This window comes from Eleutherodactylus coqui, chromosome 1 (assembly GCF_035609145.1).
Source record: "Eleutherodactylus coqui strain aEleCoq1 chromosome 1, aEleCoq1.hap1, whole genome shotgun sequence".
NCBI lineage: Eukaryota > Metazoa > Chordata > Amphibia > Anura > Eleutherodactylidae > Eleutherodactylus > Eleutherodactylus coqui.
This window is the reverse complement of record NC_089837.1, coordinates 288796594-288815919: the sequence shown is the minus strand read 5'-3', so window position 1 is coordinate 288815919 and position 19326 is coordinate 288796594.

The following is a 19326-nucleotide window of genomic DNA, read 5'->3' as shown; positions in this document are numbered from 1 at the left end:
GGAGTGAACCTTGCTGTTGTCTGTGCTAAGCTAAGAAGAAAAGGATGCAAGTCCAAGCCTTTACTCGGATGTGACCCGCCAGCTATAGTGTCCCCCTTTTTTTTTTTTTACTAGAGCACTCCCTTCCTACTTAAAGGCAGGTGAGACGGGTACACAATGCTGGAATGAAAATGTATATCCTTCTCTCTCTTAGGAGGTAAGTATTCTGTGTAGGAGTATTTTCTCCCTTTTTCCTTCCTTACTACAACTCCCAGCAGGCTGTAGGTACTGTTTATGATTCACCTTTCGAAGGCTTTTTTTCCAGGCAACTGCGAGGTTCTTTTTGCTAGTCTGCTGCATCTTTTCCCTGTGATCGGCACGGGAAGTGGAGAACGTCAATATGTTTATCATGCCCAGTGTGGTGGCCAGGTGCATCTGGCGGGTTCTTGCGGGAAAGGGTTAAGTAAGCTTACATCACATGGCTGAATACAGCTTAACAAGCATCCAGTTAACCAAAGACTGAGGGCTCATTCACCTGGGTGTAATCTTATTTCGGTGGTGTAAATACGCTGCATATTTAAACAACCAAAAATCGCTTGCGCCTGCTCATGTTTTTTTTTTGGTGCGCAGAAACACACTGCTTATTTGCGCAAAAAGAATATGTAGGAGGGCCTATCTATTTGTTGCAGAAATATGCAGTGACTGCACATGGAAATTTGCACCAAAATCCACACACTTAGCCGTGAATTTTCACTGCACCAAAATCCGGCTGCACACGACTGGGTCGGATTCTGCATGTGGGAGCCTGCAGCGGAATCCGACCCTGTGCCCAGCTGGCGTTCACCTGTACCTGTCATTTTGGCAACCTCTCCTGTACTACAGATGGTCCACACGGCTGGGTGGGGTGCCGCTCGAAAAAATATGTAGTACTGTCCCATGAAGCATGGTAAAAAAATTTGTTTGGAATCAGGGTAGGAGAGTTACGCAAGACATACAAGAAAACAAGGCAGAGGATAGAGGGCAGTCCTGTCTCGTGCCTCTAGAAACATAGATATTGGTCTTAATATTGGCCACTGGAGATTCATACAGGATCCTAACCCATTTAATAAAGGATGGCCCAAACCGTTGCATCACTGCCCACAAGTTCTTCTACTCGAAGGCCCTTGCCCTATAAACAGAAAGGTGTACTTCCCACAGTTAGTGTTTATACGTCAAGTGGTTGAAAAGTTGCCTTAGGTTCATGTCTGTACTTTTGCCAGGCATGAAGCCAAGACTGGTCAGTGTGTAGGATTTCCCTAAGGACTGCAAAATCTCGTCCACATGGCTGTCTTATCTCGGGATTAGGAGCCGTGGACGGATTTGCTGCACGGAATTTCCACGGCAAATCTGTCCCACGTGAACCCAGCCTTAGTGTCTCAAAGTCATAATTCAGTTTTGCTCAAGCCAATTTAGGACATCTCCTAAACTCTTGGAAGTAGGAGCGATTGTCCTTGATAACCTTCAGTCTAGCAGGGTATAATATGGCATAAACAAGCTGTTTTGAGCGCAGCACTTTGCTTCTAAAAACTTTTGTCTCCTTTGCTGCACCTTTAAGGAAAAGTCTGGGAAGATATGGACTATTTGCCCTCTGAGCTTCAGTGGGTCCTTCTCACGGTTAAGTTCCAGGATTTTTTCCCTGTAGTTGAGCAGTTTGGCTATAAAGGTACGCGGTGGGGCTCAAGGTGGGATACAGTGGGCCTTTTCTAACAAAGAATAGAGGTGAAAACGAGTTTGGACTGTGTGCTTGCTTGAGAAGCGATTCCTGAAAGTCACAGGGCTTTTTCCCTCAGCTCCCTCCGTCAATCCTATGAATCTGAGATTAAATCGTCAGTCGATTTCCCCATGTCATCTAATTTCTTTTGCTGCGCTGCAAAGCTCGATTTGAGCCCAGTCCGAGAACGGTGTAGTGCCGTCTTCTAAGTTAGAGACTTGTGTCTCAATCTTGACCGTGCGTTCCTTTAGTCTTAGACTTCGGTCTGTTGTGGGCAGACGTTCAGATTGTAGGGCAAAGCAGGACTCAGTGATTGATTTTAGAACGTCAGCAATGGTAGGTCATAATGTAGTAATGCCAGTGGACAGTCGCCGCACCATCATTAGATGGCAGCCCAGGAGAGGCCAAGAAACAGTTTATAGATATATATGGAGCAGTTCTTGTGGTTTGCAGAGTAGAACTACAAGTGATGGCCATATATGAAGCAGTCCCAGGTCACCTTAGGAATGCCTCTCAGCGTTGAGATGGGGACTACCTGGCAGAAAGTGTGTGCGTCTTGGCCATCTGGGGCTTTCACACTGTCCTCACACCTTCGGGGGCCCGCAAGTCTGAGGTTTTTAGGCCCTAGAGTCTGCAAGAGCTGCCGCTGACGCCAGCGGCAGTGAGAGTCACCTGATCCTGCAGCAGTGGAGGACGGGCAGTAGCTTCATCTCTGTGGGGGGCCTCCTATTCTGCCCGACTCCGGTCTGGGGACTCCAGCTGGGCTCTTCCTGATACTGGCGCCTGGTAATCGAGCCCAGTGTTTTCAGGCCTAGTAGGCCGCTGCGGGTGTCCTCCGTAGAGGAGAACCTAAAAGGTCTCTGGGGAGGTCAGCACAGAGCTTTATTTCTAATATGTTTTTATTGAAATTTTTACACATTCAAACACATAATCAAAAAAATTTAGAGGAGTGGCCTGGCCGATGGAGAGCTAGGACGTGCCACACTTCAGCTCCGTTCTCCCCACGGCTGAAACCATAAAAAAGGGCATCCAAACCCCCTAACTACACCAAACCCGAACATGGTGAGGAGAAGAAGAGCCACAAGCCCCACCAGGAGCAGAGAGGAAGACTCCGGGCCCCTGGACCGCTTCGTGACAGCCGGCGGGGATCGCTGCAGGCGGGAGGAAGAAGGCGGGAAGCGGCCCCCGGCGGAGGGGACGAAGGAGAGAGAGGGGAGAAGACGTCGCACGGAGGAATCGGAGGAGGCGGACGTCAGCGAAAGGCCCCGGGACGGAGAGCGCGACCGCAGGTCTCCCACACAGCAGGCGGACGACCCACGCGGCGGCAAGATGGCGCCGGATGAAGCCCCGCCGCCGAGCCCGAAAGCTACAGCAGGAGAGGGAACCGACCAGGCACCCACAACGGCGCACATCGGCTCCCCGCAGCACAAGAAGCCTCACTCACCAACCGCCGAGGCCCACCGTTCACCGCCAGCGGAGTCGCGAGCCCGGAGGATCCTGCCGGAAGTGCGGGCCCGGCCGCCATCTTTGTCCACCGCGCCACCGGAAGTGAGGGAGGAGCAAAGCGCGAGGCCGCAAAACACCGGGACGGAGGCCCCCAGCAGCTACCAGGGACCCGGTGAGACACTCATCAGGGGGAGGGGGGGCCAGAAAACCCCCGAGGACTGCAGTCCTACCCGCAGGGCAGAAGCGGAGCAGGCAGGGGGGGCAAAGAAGGGACAAAAGGAGCAGCCCAGGCCACATGAGCCCATGATGGAGGGGGATGAGGAGTCGGCAGCCACCCCTGGACCCTCACCCACAACGTGGGGAGGTAGGGAGGGGACAGTGTGCACAGACCAGCGGCCTGACACCAGGAGGAAACGGGGACCCTAACTCCCACACACCCCTGCCATACAGATCAGCCCTAGACCGTAGGGGTCCACCGCAAGAGCAAGTGTCCCACACCGGGGACTACAGAGATATACCCCCCACCCCCCTTACATATGCCAACATAACTAAGGCCCCACAAAGGCAACAGAGACCGGCCCCACAACCTCCCACAATGTCAAGCGGCCGAGCGGGAAGTGGGACCCTTACACAGGCCATGGATCCCTCAAATGACAATTGGGACTGGAAGGAGCACCTCAGAGCCATCCCAACCAAGGGAGATCTGGATGACCTCTTCGCCCGATTCGCCTTATCACAAACAGCAGCACTCGCATCCCTGCAAAAAGAAATCCAGCAGATGGGACACCGAGTAAGAGAGACGGAGGAGACGCAAGAACAAATACTTCATCACGTGAACGAGCATCACGACATCCTAAGCGAACACGCTAGCCTGATATCAGAACTCGCCACCCAACTAGACGACATCGAGAATCGCCACAGGCGTAACAACCTAAGGATTAGAGGTCTAAATGAGGAGATTGAAAGCAGACACCTGGAGACCTGGGCGCAAAAATGCTTCGGGGACCTCCTGAGCAGAACCTCAAACACACCGATCGAAATCGACAGAATCCACAGAGCCTTAGGCCCCAGACCAACAAACCCAGACAGACCGCGTGATGTGATCTGCAGGATACACTTCTATAAAGAGAAGGAAGAAATCCTGCGCCAGATCCGATCTAAAGGCCCAATCAAGGTCAGGGACAAAGAGCTATTGATACTACCGGACTTGTCAAGAAGAACCTTACAACAACGTCGGGCACTTCGGCCCTTACTGACATTACTGAAAGAACAGGACATCCCTTATCGCTGGGGCTACCCCTTTCAGTTGGTGGCCGGCTCGGGGAGCGAAACAGCCATATTCAGATCACTTGGGGACCTACCTAAGTTCCTTGCCGCTTTCGGACTTCCAATGGTCTCGCTGCCGGAGTGGCAGATGACGAGAGCCCCGACACAGCCGCCACCCAAAAGCCAGTGGCAGACAGTACAACCCAACAGAAGAAAGGAAAATAACAAGGAGGGAGGCCGACAAGCACGTGACCCCGCCTCCTGAAAGACAAGTGAGCCCTAGACAAGAGAGACTTCCCCTCTTACCGTGGAATTTTAGGGAATCACAAAACAGACTCAACCTGCTCATACCTCAGCTTGCTGCTACACTCTTCAAGATCTTTAGAAGCCCACCCCCCCCCCCCCCCCCGATGATGCTGCAATACTTAAGGCCAGGCTCTGAAACACTACCCAAGGAAGCTAGCCACCGAGGCTCATCACCCTGTACCAGCTGGAACAGAGCCCTGTCTGCGTGCCCATTACTCCTCGAGCATGAGACCCAAGACGGAAAGGACCATCCAGCTTATCCGGGACCCACGACAACGAGACCTCTTGGGATGCAGCATGGGAGGACTTTCCCCCCCCTCCCCCGTCAGCAGCATGCGCGATGGAGGACCCCCCCCCCCCTTTTTTTTTTCTCTCCGTGCCTCTTTTCTTTCTTTCTCTTCATTTCCCCGCCCTGCCCAGGATACCCGCATCAAGGTTTGGATGCCCACCACACAACCAAATTTTTTTCTTTTCAGTCGCCGTGGAGGAGAGGAGCTACGTCCGAGAGACTCGACCCGACCCGACTCAGTCGCTCCCCCACTAGGGACCGCAGCAAGTTTTTGCTGTAGAGACGTTAGTCGTTTGATAGATAGAGTTTAAGTGTTTTCCACCTTAGCCACTTGAACATAACAAACTTCAAGCCTACCAGGTGGACCACTGTTACCCCGTCGTCCCTCCCCCCACCTTCCCTCGTGTGTTCTCCCCCCCCCCCCCCCCCCCCCCCGCCTACAACTCCAGGTACGGTACATGAGCGGGACTCAGTCCCCAAAAATTAAGTGGCCAGCAGGTCATTCTCTTAATACGTTCAGATGGCACGACTAAATATATGCTCCTTCAACACAAAGGGGCTTAATAGCCCCAACAAAAGGAACCAAGTGCTGTACAGACTCCACAGGAAACAGGTCGCGGTTGCATTACTACAAGAGACGCACTTCCCACGCTCGGGCCCACCGGACTGTGGTAGGAACAAATATTATCCCCTGTGGTTCCATTCCACCCACCCTGAGACCAAAACCTGTGGAGTCTCTATTGCATTCCATAAATCTATAACCCCAACGGTGATATCTCAGAAAGGGGATGAGGAGGGGAGGTATATGTTTCTCAAGGTGTCTATCAATAGTAAAATATACACGATTGCTAATATGTACTTCCCTAATCAGGGACAAGTGAGTTTCGCGGTCGGGGCTCTCCGGAGCCTTTCGGATTTCGCAGACGGAACCCCGATCCTGGTGGGAGGCGACTTTAATATGTGCATGGATCCCCGGTTGGACTCCTCCACAGGGCGCTCAGCGCTCTCAAAGTCAGCCACCCGAAGGGTTCAGGAAGTCCTCGTGAGTATGGACCTGATAGATCTCTGGCGCATTCTTCATCCGGGTAAGCGAGACTACACCTTCCACTCCATGGCACATAACTCCTACAGCAGGATCGACTACATTTACATTTCACACAGCTTGCTAGACGGGGACCCTCGATGTTCCCTGGACATCCTGCTGTGGTCCGACCACTCCCCAGTGTTTGCATCCTTGGGCCCGGGGGACACGGAGTTGAGGACACCCACGTGGCGTCTAAATGACAACCTGCTCAAAGACGTTGTCTGTATGAATGACGTCAAAAAAACAATAAATAACTTCAGGATAGACCATGAATCAGACCCCACGCCCGCCCCGCTAAAATGGGAGGCATTAAAATGCGTCCTGAGAGGGGTTTTCATATCACATGGGGCCAGGATTAAAAAAGACCAAACAGCTAGGCTTACCCAATTGATAAAGGACCTCCAACAAAAAGAACTGGCCAAGAAGAGGCATCTATCTCCCACCCTCCAGGCGGAAATCTCTGAGACGCGTCACAAAGTCTTAGACATCCTCGATCAAAAAGCCCTATGCAGAAGGGATAAGTTCAAAGCGGGATTCTATGAGTATGGGGATAAGAGTGGCAGATGGTTAGCCAGGGCCCTACACCCCAAATTGTCCCACCCCCACATACACTCCATAAACTCAGCGGAAGGTAGGCGAATCCACTCCCCAAAAGCAATACTAGAGGAATTTCGACGGTTTTACTCAAAACTATATAACATCCCTGAGCCACGAGACATCTCTGACACCCAACACGCACAGAAGCTCGAGGAGTATTTAGATCAGTATGTTCCCAGAAGACTTTCGTCAGACGAAGTTGGGGATTTAGAGAGGGACTTCGATTTAGAAGAACTCTCAAAAGTATTAGCGGACATCAAGCCAGGAAAGAGCCCAGGCCCGGACGGCTATTCCCCAAGATTTTATAAGGCATGTGGGGACTGGGTATCGGATCTACTGATGCAGGCTTTTAACTCAGTGTCCCGGGGGTGCCCATTCCCCCCACAGGCCTTACAGGCTCATATTGTCTTGATCCCCAAACCTGGGAAGGATCCCCTGTCTTGTGGCAGCTACCGCCCAATCTCACTGATCAATTGCGACATTAAAATCTTTTCTAAAATAATAGCCAATAGACTAAATCCGGCGATACCGCGTCTCATCCACAATGACCAAGTGGGATTTGTCCCCGGGAGGGAGGCAAGGGACAATTCCACCAAAACCATGTCCCTGATAGATCGGGCCAAGAAAAAGGGAGTCCTACTCTGTCTGCTTTCTGTGGACGCTGAAAAAGCGTTCGACAGAATCAGCTGGAGATTTCTGGAGGCGACGTTGGGGAGGGTGGGGTTGGGGACAAGGGCACTATCCTGGATACTGGCACTATACAACAGCCCATCGGCCCGGATCAGGGTGAACGGCAACCTGTCCACCCCCCTAGAGATCAAAAATGGGACGAGACAGGGGTGCCCCTTGTCGCCAACTCTGTACATATTGGTAATGGAGACGCTCGCAAACGCCATCAGAAATAACCCCTCAATAAAAGGGATGCAGGTTGGGCAGGCAGAATATAAAACATCACTTTTCGCGGACGACCTCCTAATATACGTCACTAATCCCCGTGTAGGCCTCCCAAACATTATCCGGGAATTTAACGAGTTTGGAAAAATTAGCAACTATAAAGTTAACGCACAAAAGTCGGTGATTCTGAATATTTCAATACCTCAAACAATCGTAGCTGACTTGTCCTTAGAATTCCCTTTTATTTGGAAGCAGGTCTCAATCAAATATCTAGGGATCCAAATCCCGACAGACCCGACGGCGACTTATGAACTAAACTACAAACCCCTTCTTAGAACCATCGAGAAGGACCTGGAGAAGTGGGAGGGAATGCCATTATCATGGTTCGGCAGGATGAGTGCGATCAAAATGGATATCCTCCCGAGGGTCCTATACATATTTCAGACCGCACCATGTAACCCTCCAAAAGCGTTTTTCGATAAACTACGTAGCCAAATTCTTAAATTTGTATGGAAAGGAGGATCCAGGAGACTAAGCTACAAAAGTCTAACCAAGCAAAAAGTGAAGGGGGGGCGGGACTCCCAGACCTGCGTCTATATCACAAGGCGACAATCGGCACCCTCATATTAGATCTCTTTCACCATAGATCTGACAAACAGTGGGTGCAAATAGAGAAAGATGGTAATGACATTGAGACGAGGGGGGTGTTCTGGGTCCCCGGCCTGAGGACACAAGAGAAATCGACGATCTCGTTCCTAATGAACTCCCTCCTGGGGGCCTGGAGGGGGGGGTGTGACGTGTCGATTCCAGGGCCTCTCACACCACTGGCCGGCAACCCACAACTCCCAGCAACACTGCACACACGCAACCTGAGGTTCATGCCACCCGGCGTGGAGGCAAGGATAGGGGAGGTGCTGGAGTCGGGAAGGCTGCGGGATATGGCAGATATCAGAGGAGCAGTGCACTCTCCCCCGGGCTCATCGATGCAATTTCTCCAGATCCGTAGTTACTTGGAGAAAATAAGACCTGCTGGGGGCTGGACAGCGAACCTCACCCCCTTTGAGAAGTTATGTTGTGCTTCGGAAACGCCCAGACACACAGTCTCATTGCTATATAACCAATTACTAGACGAAAAACTGGGCGACCATCGCTCCGGGTGGGTGGGGGCATGGGAGGAAGCGCTAGGCCGGCCGGTGTCGGGAGAGCTCTGGTCTAGGGCCTTTCAGCTCACACATAAGATGTCTATTGCGAGCAGAATCCAGAAGCTTAATTTCAAAATTCTATCCAGATGGTACATGACCCCAGAAAGATTACATACCATCTTTCCAGCAACCTCGAGCATCTGCTGGCGCTGCAAAGCGGAGACCGGCTCGATGCTTCACATTTGGTGGGAATGCCCCATGGTAGCGCCCATCTGGCACCAAATGAAAAACCTGTACGAGAGTACGTGCAGGGAGACTCTGGATTTGACACCGGAGCTGGCGCTTTTGTCAATTGCCCCCAACACCCTGTCCCTCAAAAAAGGCCTCTTAAAGTTCTTCCTTTTGGCAACCCGTCTATCAATCCCTAGGTTCTGGAAGCAGGACAGGGAGGTTCCCAGGCATGCGTGGGTGGGGGCAATGGATGAAATAGCCCGGATGGAGAGACTGAGGCTAACCGATGACCCCCAGGGTCACGATAATTTCTATAAGACCTGGGCGTTGTGGATAGATATTCGGGAGACACCCTTATTCACCAGATGGCTGCAAACAGGTTCTTGCATATAGAATCAAACGATCAAGGTTGGCCTCTATACCACCGAACCCAATACCTGGATTCCCCCCCCTTCCCGCTCTTCCCTCCCTCCCTGGTCCCAAACCCCTGTCTTTGTATATGTCACTGTTTGCGAGATGACAAATTTCAAGCAAAACGCATCTCTGTTTGATTGGAAATTTATGGCAATAATATTCATGGAGCCATGAGTGCTCTGCTTAGGTTCAATATCATTTACGCGTTAATGTAACTGTTTTGCCTTAATGTTAAAATTCAATAAAAATTTATTAAACAAAAAAATTTATATCCGGTTTATAGCAGGACCGCAATACTGGCGTAAGGGTTTTGAAAAGGCCGGCATCACAGCAATCAAAACAACATAAACATCTGTTAAGAGTCCCTCCAGTGCCTCCTTAGCGGCTGCATACCGAAAATACTATATCATGACACCAAGCCCTCGGATCCGCCTCTGCCATGTGCTTGCTATAACAATTGGCATAAACCGTAGAGACAAAAATTAAAGCTCGGGAACATCAGAGTAGATAAAAAGGAACAAGAAATAACTAGGAAAAAATGGGAAAAGTAGAAGAGAAAAGAAGACCACGAGAGGAGAGAAAATTACTCAGGGGAATAACTAGAAAAGACCTCTCTGGCACCTCCTGTTTGTAGCTGCCCTGCCGCCTCTGGGTCTCCACCCTGCCCCGACACCCCCTACCATCCCACCGCCATCTGAAATTCAGGCGAGTCGCGGTACGTGTTCCACAGAACCCAGGTGCACCCACTCAAACATGATTCCTCAGAATCCTTAACACCCAGCTCCTCAATGTATATTAGCTGGTTCAGTTCCTGAACAAATTCCAGGGTGCGGTGTTGCTCCGCCAATGGCACGGAATCCCTGCTCTGGCCGCGGTGAGGAAATGTCGTAAGTACTTTTTTGATAGTGGCAAACGGGCCAGGGATAATTGACAGCAGTGCCAACTGTGCCCCCTCGTATAGCTCAAATACCTTTTACCAGAAAGGCTGGAAGAGTGGGCAGTCCCACCAGATGTGCAGCATGGTACCACGCTCGAACCCGCATCTCCTGCAATCCTCCAGAACTGAGGGAAATCACATCAGGACATCTGTACCACCCAAAGAGGAGCTTAAAATTTTTCTCCTGCGCAATGCAGGCCAAAGGTTATTTATGTGCGAACCTGAAGGCCCTCTCCCAATCAGAGTCCCACAACTCCACAGCCAGATCCCTCTCCCAACCCGCGACATATCGTGGGAGTCCCTGAGTGAGCCTCTCCAGAATAGATCCTAGAGAGGACCCGAACTGGGGGACTGGCTCGCAGAAACAATTCCTTGATGGGCTCAGGGGTGTTCTCAAAGGTACATGACCCCAAACTGGTCTTGCAGAATGAGGACAGCTGGAGATACTCCATCCACAGCAATCTCTGCTCCGTGCGAGACACTTGTAGTTCATTAAATGATGGAAGACCCCCGGAGCCCACAATCTGACACTGTATGTCCTCTTCCTCCCGCCAGCCTAGGAAACTCTGTCTATCCTGCCCTGGGGGGGAATGCAGGGTTGTGGAATATGGAGGTCACGGTTCCCCTGCATATTACTACGTCTCCTCTGACGTCCCACGTGTCTAAACAGTTTAGAGTTAATGGAGTATGAGGTAAGGCTGTAGGCCTATCCTCCTTCCAGATCCATGGCAGTAGTTGCAGGTGAGGCCAGACCATTGCTGTCTCCAGACCCACCCACTTCTTGGAGGCTGCATGATGATGCCAGTCTACCAGTCTGGTGAGGAGTATATTTTGAGATATGGGAGACCCACTCCTCCCCTGGGCTTTAAGCGTGACATGATCCGGTAACTAATGCGGCTATTCCTCCCTCCCCCACACAAATCTGCAAAACACTTGTTGAATCTGTTTAAAATATTGTACTGGTAACTTAATTGGCAGGGTCTAGAAAAGGTATAGAAATTTTGGGGTCACATCCATTTTCAACACGTATACTCTCCCGAACCTTCTCAACTGTTTAGCAGCGTACCCCTTCAGTTCCTTAGTCACTCTTTCTAGTAGAGGAACATAGTTAAGATGGTACAAGGATGAAACATCCGCCGCCATATGCACCCCAAGGTATTGGATGGAGGTTGAACGCCATTTAAAATTGAATTGATCTGCTATGTGGGCTACCTCACTGGGTGGGAGAGAGACATTCATGGCCTCCCAATTTGTGCAAATTAACTTCAAAGTTACTCAGGTAACCAAAATTAGCAGATTCCTGCAAAATCTCAGAAAATGAGATGCGAGGCTGGGAAATAATTAGAAGATCATCTACATATAAGGCCGCCTTACTGAACTGGGTCCCAATCTGCAAACCCCGCACATCTGAATTGCTGCTCAGTGCCACAGCCAAATGCTTCATAACAATGGCGTATAGGAGAGGGTATAGGGGACAGCCCTGTCTTGGCCCGCTCCTAATAGGTAGCGGGTTGAACAGAAGGCCGTTCACTCGAATCTGCGCCAACGGATTCCCATATAACGCCAGGATCCAGTTCAGAAACCATTTCCCCAGGCCCAGGTGTGTCAGCGAGGCACTCAGGAAGTCCCAGCTGACACGATCGAAGGCCTTCTCAGCGTCCACTGAGAGGAGACAGAATGGCTGCGGCACCGTTGGGCCTGACTAATCAGCAGGAGTGTCTTACTGGTATTATCCCTAGCCTCCCATCCTTTTATGAATCCTACTTGATCATTGTGAATATAGACGAGCAGAATGGAAGCCAGTTTGACCGCTAGCACCTTGGAAACAAAACAACTTAACATCTAAGTTGAGGAGCGAAATAGGGTGATAACTGGAGCATACCCCTGGATCATTGCCTGGTGTGGGGAGCACTGTAATATGGACCATAATTGACTGAGGAGGGAAAGGAGCCTAGGGTGAAATTTGGTTAAACGTCTCTTTTAGAATTGGGGTGAGAATATCCCGAAATTGTTTAAAGAACCGGGAAGCGGGGGGGTGGGGGATGGGGTGAACCCATCCGGGCCTGGGGCTTTCCCGTTGGCAAGGTCTTAATAGTCACATCAATTTCCTCAGCCGTGAACTTGAGATCTAAGGACTCACTAGTCTCTCTCAAGTTGCTCGGGAGAGCCGTTCTACTTACACAGTCTTCGATCTTAACTTTTCGGTTGGTGGGAGTCATATCAGCCAATTGGCCCTGTATATTATAGAGGCCATGGTAATAGGCCCTGAAAGCTTCTGTGATTTCCTGGGGTCATGCCTCTTTTGGCCTGTACTCTCCACTATGTGAGGTACGTATGTGAGGTTAGATTTATTACGAAGATAGCGCGCAAGCGAGCGTCCGCACTTATTAGCGTGCTTGTATGAGTAGCGTTTCATACTGTCCCTAACGTGCTAATATTTTAGGTCGAGGAGATGGCTCAATTCCTCTCTTGTAGTTAGCAGCTCATTCTGTGTGGATGGGGTTCTCTAGATTTGCTAATTTGGCTAGTAGAGAGATAATTTTGGCCGCTTTCTCCCGTTTTAGACGTGTCCCATGTTTGATAATGACCCCCCCTCAGGAAACATTTAAGTGCTTCCCATTGGATCAGCTTAGATGTTGTGTCAGCAGAGTGGTAGGTACGGAAATTTTCAATGGTGCTACGTAAGTCCACACAGCACAACGGATCTTTCAAAAGATTGTCATTCAACCTCCATGACCGAGGCGTGGTCTGACCAGAGTGCTGTCTAAATGGATGTCTCTGGATTCCATGTTAGAGCATGATAACTCGTAATTATTTGGTAAATACGGCTGTGTGATTGGTCTGCCGGGAGAAAAAGGAGTAATCTCGGTCTGAGGGGTGAATCACCCTACAGACCTCCACCAATTGGAGCTGTCTAAGGGCCCTGTGGAACAGGCGAAGCTGTGAAGCTGAGACTGACGCCCGCCCCGATGAGCAATCCTGCTCAGGATCTAGCGGGACATAAAAGTCGCCCCCCAGCACTACCACCCCTTCCGCAAAATCTGCCAATCTACCCAACATGGCTCTACCCACTTGTGCAGGATTCTGATTGGGAAGGTACCATACCGCGAGAGTGAGGATCTTAACCCACATTCGGACCTTCAGAAAGACAAACTGCCTCTCTGGATCCGTCACTGCATCAAACACCTCGTGTGGTACTGCTCTGTGAATCGCTATTGATACTCCTCTTGACTTGGTTGCCGGGTTTGTGCTGTGGTACCATGCCGCAAAATGCCGGTCTCTCAAAGCTGCAATGTGTCCTGCACAGAAGTGTGTCTCCTGCAGACATAAGACATGAGGTTTCAGTTTATGCATTTGATACAATATCTAACTTCTTTTTTGCGCCACATTCAGGCCCCAGACATTTAGGGGACAGAAATTCAATTTGGACAGTTATAGACAGCACAGCACAGAGCTTTAGAAGGCTGCCGTGAGCCTAGGCTGTGAAGGATGGTGGCTGATTTAGGGGTCCCAGGACGGAGATCTCCTGGGCATGTCCTCTCTTGGTTAGCTAGGCCATGCCCCCTGTCAGCCACTTGAAAGCCCTTTTTTTTTTGTACAACACTCATTAATCCTTTAACCCCTTGGTGACGACTCCATTGCCTTTTTACGTCCTAGCTAAGTGGGCTTTAATCCTCAGGGACATAAAAACATCTTCCTCTGAGGATCAAAGCCACGTGGGCGAAGGACTGGACAGCTACATGCTGATGGAGGTAGCCGACAACCTGGAGCTGTCATAGGGGGCCAGGAAATCTGACCCCCGGTCATGCGATCGGTGCTATTAATGGATAGCGCCGATCTCATGAAAGTAAACAAAAAGTGAAAAAAGTTAGTTTTAGCTCCCCTCACAGATCGGATCCATGAGGGCAGCTGAAACTACTCACCCAGATCGTCTGCAATGTCCCACGACGATCTGGTCAGATAAGGACCTTCGGCCGTATTCTGTGCATGTGCGCCTAAGGAAAAATAGTGACGCATGTGCAGAAGACGAGATTTAAAATCTCCTGGCTCCTGGCTATGGAAAGTTTCTCCGTAAAGTTTCAGCTACCCTCATGGATCTGATCCATGAGTGGTGGTGAAAATGCTCACCCCTGTACTCCACGATGTCCTGTGACGTCGGGCGCATGCACAAGAGGGCTCGCGCCCCAAGAAATTTAAAATCCCTCTGCTCCCAGCTAGTGTGTGTAGTCGGGAGCAGAGAGATATCATTGGGGACCGCTGTATGCGGTTCACGGTCAAATGATTGGTTATCCAATGGATCATTTAAATATTAAAACTTTTTTTTTTTAAAGTTTCTCCCTTCGCGGATCATATCAATGAGGGGAGATGAAATTCTGCACGTAAAGCTCCCGGATTTATCCATTGACCTTACCCCAGCTTCTGCATACGCGCCCGTCGCCAAAATGGTGGACGCATACACGAAAGCCACAAATTGCCATATTTGTAATTTAAAATCTCCCTGGTCCTGGCTACCAAATGTAACTGAGAGCCTGGAGATTCTACGGGGGTACACGGTCCCTGGCCACGTGATCACTGCTATCCAATGGATAATGGTACTTACGTAAAAGTAAAAAAAATATCCAAATTTCACCTTCCGTCAGGAATCCGATCCGTGAGGGGAGGTTAAATTACTTACCTAAGGCCTTCGGCAATGTCCTCCAACAGGATCTTTATCCACGGACCTTTCCTCAACTTCGGCGCAGACGCCCGTCAATAAGATGGCGAATGTAAGTGCAGAAGCTGTGGAGGGCTACTAAGGGTAGCCAAGAGCCTGGAGCAATGATCTAGGCCCGCGGTGAGAGCTCTCTGGTCACGTGATTGCCGTTATCCAACGGATAATGACAATCACATAAAAGTTTTTAAAAAACTGTTGAAGTGTAATGCTGCTATTGGTTTGGGCCCCGTTATGCATATGGACATAAGATTAGGGCCTCAACAGGTATGTCTCTGAACAAAGAACAAACAGAGGGATCCATTTTGGGGTGAAAGTCTTCATTTATATGTGTGCTGTGCAAAAACAAGTGTTTTTAAAATGACATAACTGCCAACAAAATGAAAATATTTTTTTCCTTCTACTTTGCTTAGATTAATTCAAAAACAGTGGGGTCAAAATACACAGTACACCTCTAGATGAATTCATTAAGGGGTCTATCCAAAAGAAGGTGCAAAAAGAGGCAGTAAAAGTAAAAGGACACTTTATTCCATCGTGGTCCATATACAAAAACAGACAGCAACATTTTGATCTGCTCAGGGATCTTTGTCAAGGGGTCTAGATTTCAAAATGGGGTCATTTGTGGGGATTCTCCATCGTTTTGGCCGCTCAAAGACTCTACAAGTGGGGAATGGGGCCTAAATCACCTTCAAGCAAAATGTCTGTTCTGAAAGCCATCGGCTGCTCCTTTCATTTTGGGCCCCGTTGTCTTCAGCATCTCTTCCTGGTCAGGGATGTGAAAATCTCTGTCTCTGATTGGCTGAGCATCATGTCGCTTAGCCAATCAGAGCCAGCGCTCAATGAACCAATCACACCCATTCATTGAATGGGTATGTTTCTGAACACAGGACAAACGGGGATATCCATTTTGGGGTGTATATTCTAATTTTCATGTGCACTATAGAAAAAAAATGGATTTAAAATGACACATTTGCAAAAATATGAAATGTTACTTTTTCTACTCTAAATTGCATTAACTCCTAAAAAGAACTGTTGGATCAAAATACTCATGACGCCCCTGAGTGAATGTATTAAGGAGTGTAGTTTTTAAAATGGGGTCATTATTTTTTCAGGTATCTATCATTCTGATGCCTGTGAGCCTTTGCAATCTTGGCTTGGTGCAGGAAAACAAAGTGTTCCTCAAAATGTTGATAATTATCACTGTTAAATTTGTACATCTCCTAAATGGTTAAAAAAAAACACTAAAGTTTTTCAAATGTGCATCCAGAATTAAGTAAACAGATGGAAATATATATCTATCAAAAATTTGTGCAGTTTTTCAATATTTTCCCAATTTTTGGTACTTTTAATAAATATACACAAATTCTGTCGGTCTATTTTCACCACCTAAATGAAGTACAACATGTGGTGAAAAAAATGTCAGAATCACTTGGATATGCAAAACCTTTTTGGATTTATTCTGTGTTAAAGTGACCCATCTGATTTCCAAAATTTGGCTCTGTCACTAAGGCACAAACAGGTTCCGTCACTAATCGGTTAAAGGAGTTATCAAACCTTTTGTAATTGTTGGCCTATCTTATCAGTAGGGGATGGGATCCTGCTGCTTGGGCCCCTCCCAATAAGTTGATTGAAGGGGCCACAGTTCTCATGTGTATGAGGTAGCCTCTTCAATGTATACATCTGAACACAAACCTACTCTTACTCAATACGCTGTATTACTTCTAGTGGCCTTTCTGAGTACTACATGCTTGTCACATGCAGTTAAGCAACAAAAATTGTGAATGAGACTCCATCCAGTTCTTCCATATGTTATAGTATCTATACAGGGTAGCTGGGGTTGTGCCCGTCTGTTCCTCCACTCTGCGAAGGATGGTTAGTTTGGTGAACCATTCCTCAAACGAAGATGGGTCCTGATGGCTACCTACATACGGTAAACAGATGGAAATATGTATCTCATCCAAAATTTGTGTGGTTTGTTTGCACATATCTGAGATATTACAGTTGAAAATGTGAAAAAATAAAAAAATGTTTCAACATTTTCCCAATTTTGGTACTTTTAATAAATATGCACAAATTATATTGGTCTATTTTTACCACCTAAATAAAGTACAATATTTGATGAAAAAACAATGTCAGAAGCACTTGGATATAAAAAACTTTTATGGAGTTATTCTATGTTAAAGAGACACATGTCAGATTTCCAAAATTTGGCCTGGTCACTAAGAAGTAAACCGACTTGGTCACTAAGGGGTTAAAGGTGTTTTCCAGGTAGCTTTTCCTCCGGATAGGTCATCAATAGCTGATCAGCTGAGGTCTGACGCACAGGGCCCAACTGATCAGCTGAACGGATGCATGCTGCCAGCGCCTCAAATACACAGAAGTCGAAGCGGAAGCAGCTGAAGTCTCCATGTCAACCTCGGTGTAGTGGCCAGTGCTTGTAACTGCAGGCACGGCTCTCATTGAAATCAATGCCAGCCGTGCCTGCAGTTACACCTCCAAAAGCATACTACAGCAGCACTCCTCAGTGCATAACCACAACAGTGGGAGGTAGTAAAAAATGCGCACAGCTTAGTAAAGGAACCAGATTCCCTTGGCTCCTCCAAACGTCACCAACAAAGTTCATGAATAAGAGCAGCGCCAGGAGTGGATTCTTCTTAAAAATGCATCAAAGATGCCTCTTTATTGTATCCAGTAAAACACTGGCCACTACACAGAGGTCGACGGGGAGGCTTCCGCTCCGACCTCTGTGTATTTGTGGCACTGACAGCATGCGCCCACACAGCTGATCAGTCAGGGTCCTAAGCGACGGACCCCAGCCGATCAACTATTGATCCTATGACCTATTCTGATGATACATCATCAGTAGTATTCTCCCTGGAAAACCCCTTTAATGTGTCAATTTTGTCCCTATGTGTAAAGGAAGTGTGTGTGTATGTGTGTGTGTGTATATATATATATAAAAATAGATCCCCATATTTAAAGGGGTTGTCCCGCGAAACAAAGTTGGGGTATACACTTCTGTATGGCCATATTAATGCACTTTGTAATGTACATTGTGCATTAATTATGAGCCATACAGAAGTTATTCACTTACCTGTTCCGTTGCTAGCGTCCTCGTCTCCATGGTGCCGTCTAATTTTCAGCGTCTAATCGCCCGATTAGACGCGCTTGCGCAGTCCGGTCTTCTCCCTTCTGAATGGGGCCCCTCGTGCCAGAGAGCTGCTCCTCGTAGCTCCGCCCCATCACGTGCCGATTCCAGCCAATCAGGAGGCTGGAATCGGCAATGGACCGCACAGAAGACCTGCGGTCCACCGAGGGTGAAGATCCCGGCGGCCATCTTCGCAAGGTAAGTAAGAAGTCACCGGAGCGCGGGGATTCGGGTAAGTACTATCCGTTTTTTTCTTTAAACCCCTGCATCGGGTTTGTCTTGCGCCGAACAGGGGGGCTATTGAAAAAAAAAACAACCCGTTTCGGCACGGGACAACCCCTTTAATGAAAGACACTGAAACACGTTGTGAATATTCTACTCAGCATTTTACAGCCATGAGTGCCTTCATGCAATTTTGAATCAATTTGTAACATTTTGTAATAAATGTATAAACATTGTAGCGGAAAGTTTGACCCAAGCAGAGCTGGAGAGACTTAAAAGTTCAAGATGTACAGAATTTATGCCTGTCACTTATGACTGTCTCCATATAACTTCACATAATTGCCGGAAGTGAATGCTGTAGCCAAAGAAAATCTTTATCATGCAGATCCCAGAAAACATTTGAGTCATAGAGTCAACAAATGTCCTGATCAGGGTATGGCTGGTTACACATCTTCTCACCTGTTTAGTAGGAAAAGAATCCTCCCTCCCCAAATCTGAAAATGTGACAGAGGGCACATGTCTTTTCTGATTGATATTGGGCAGGGGGGTTACACTACCACCACCACCTTCGTGTATAGTTGGATTGGCTGAGCAGGCTTGTGTGCTGAATATGGAAAGGGGAGTAAGCGGCTGCCCAACACCTCATGTGCTAGCGTGTCTTCCTGAGAGCAAAAGGATCAGGGAACTTGTAGTTCAACTACCTGATCTTTCCCCCTACTGCAGATATTGGTGGATATAGAGTTGGGAGGCCGCCACTCACATTAAATGGTCCTGTCGAAGCACATTTAATGTGTAGACAGTTTTATGCACACAAATCAAAACTTTTCTTGCTGTTCTTCAACTTCAAATGAATGTTGTGCCCTGTATATTGCACTGAAAATATTGAGCCAGAACTGTATGAAATCTAGAT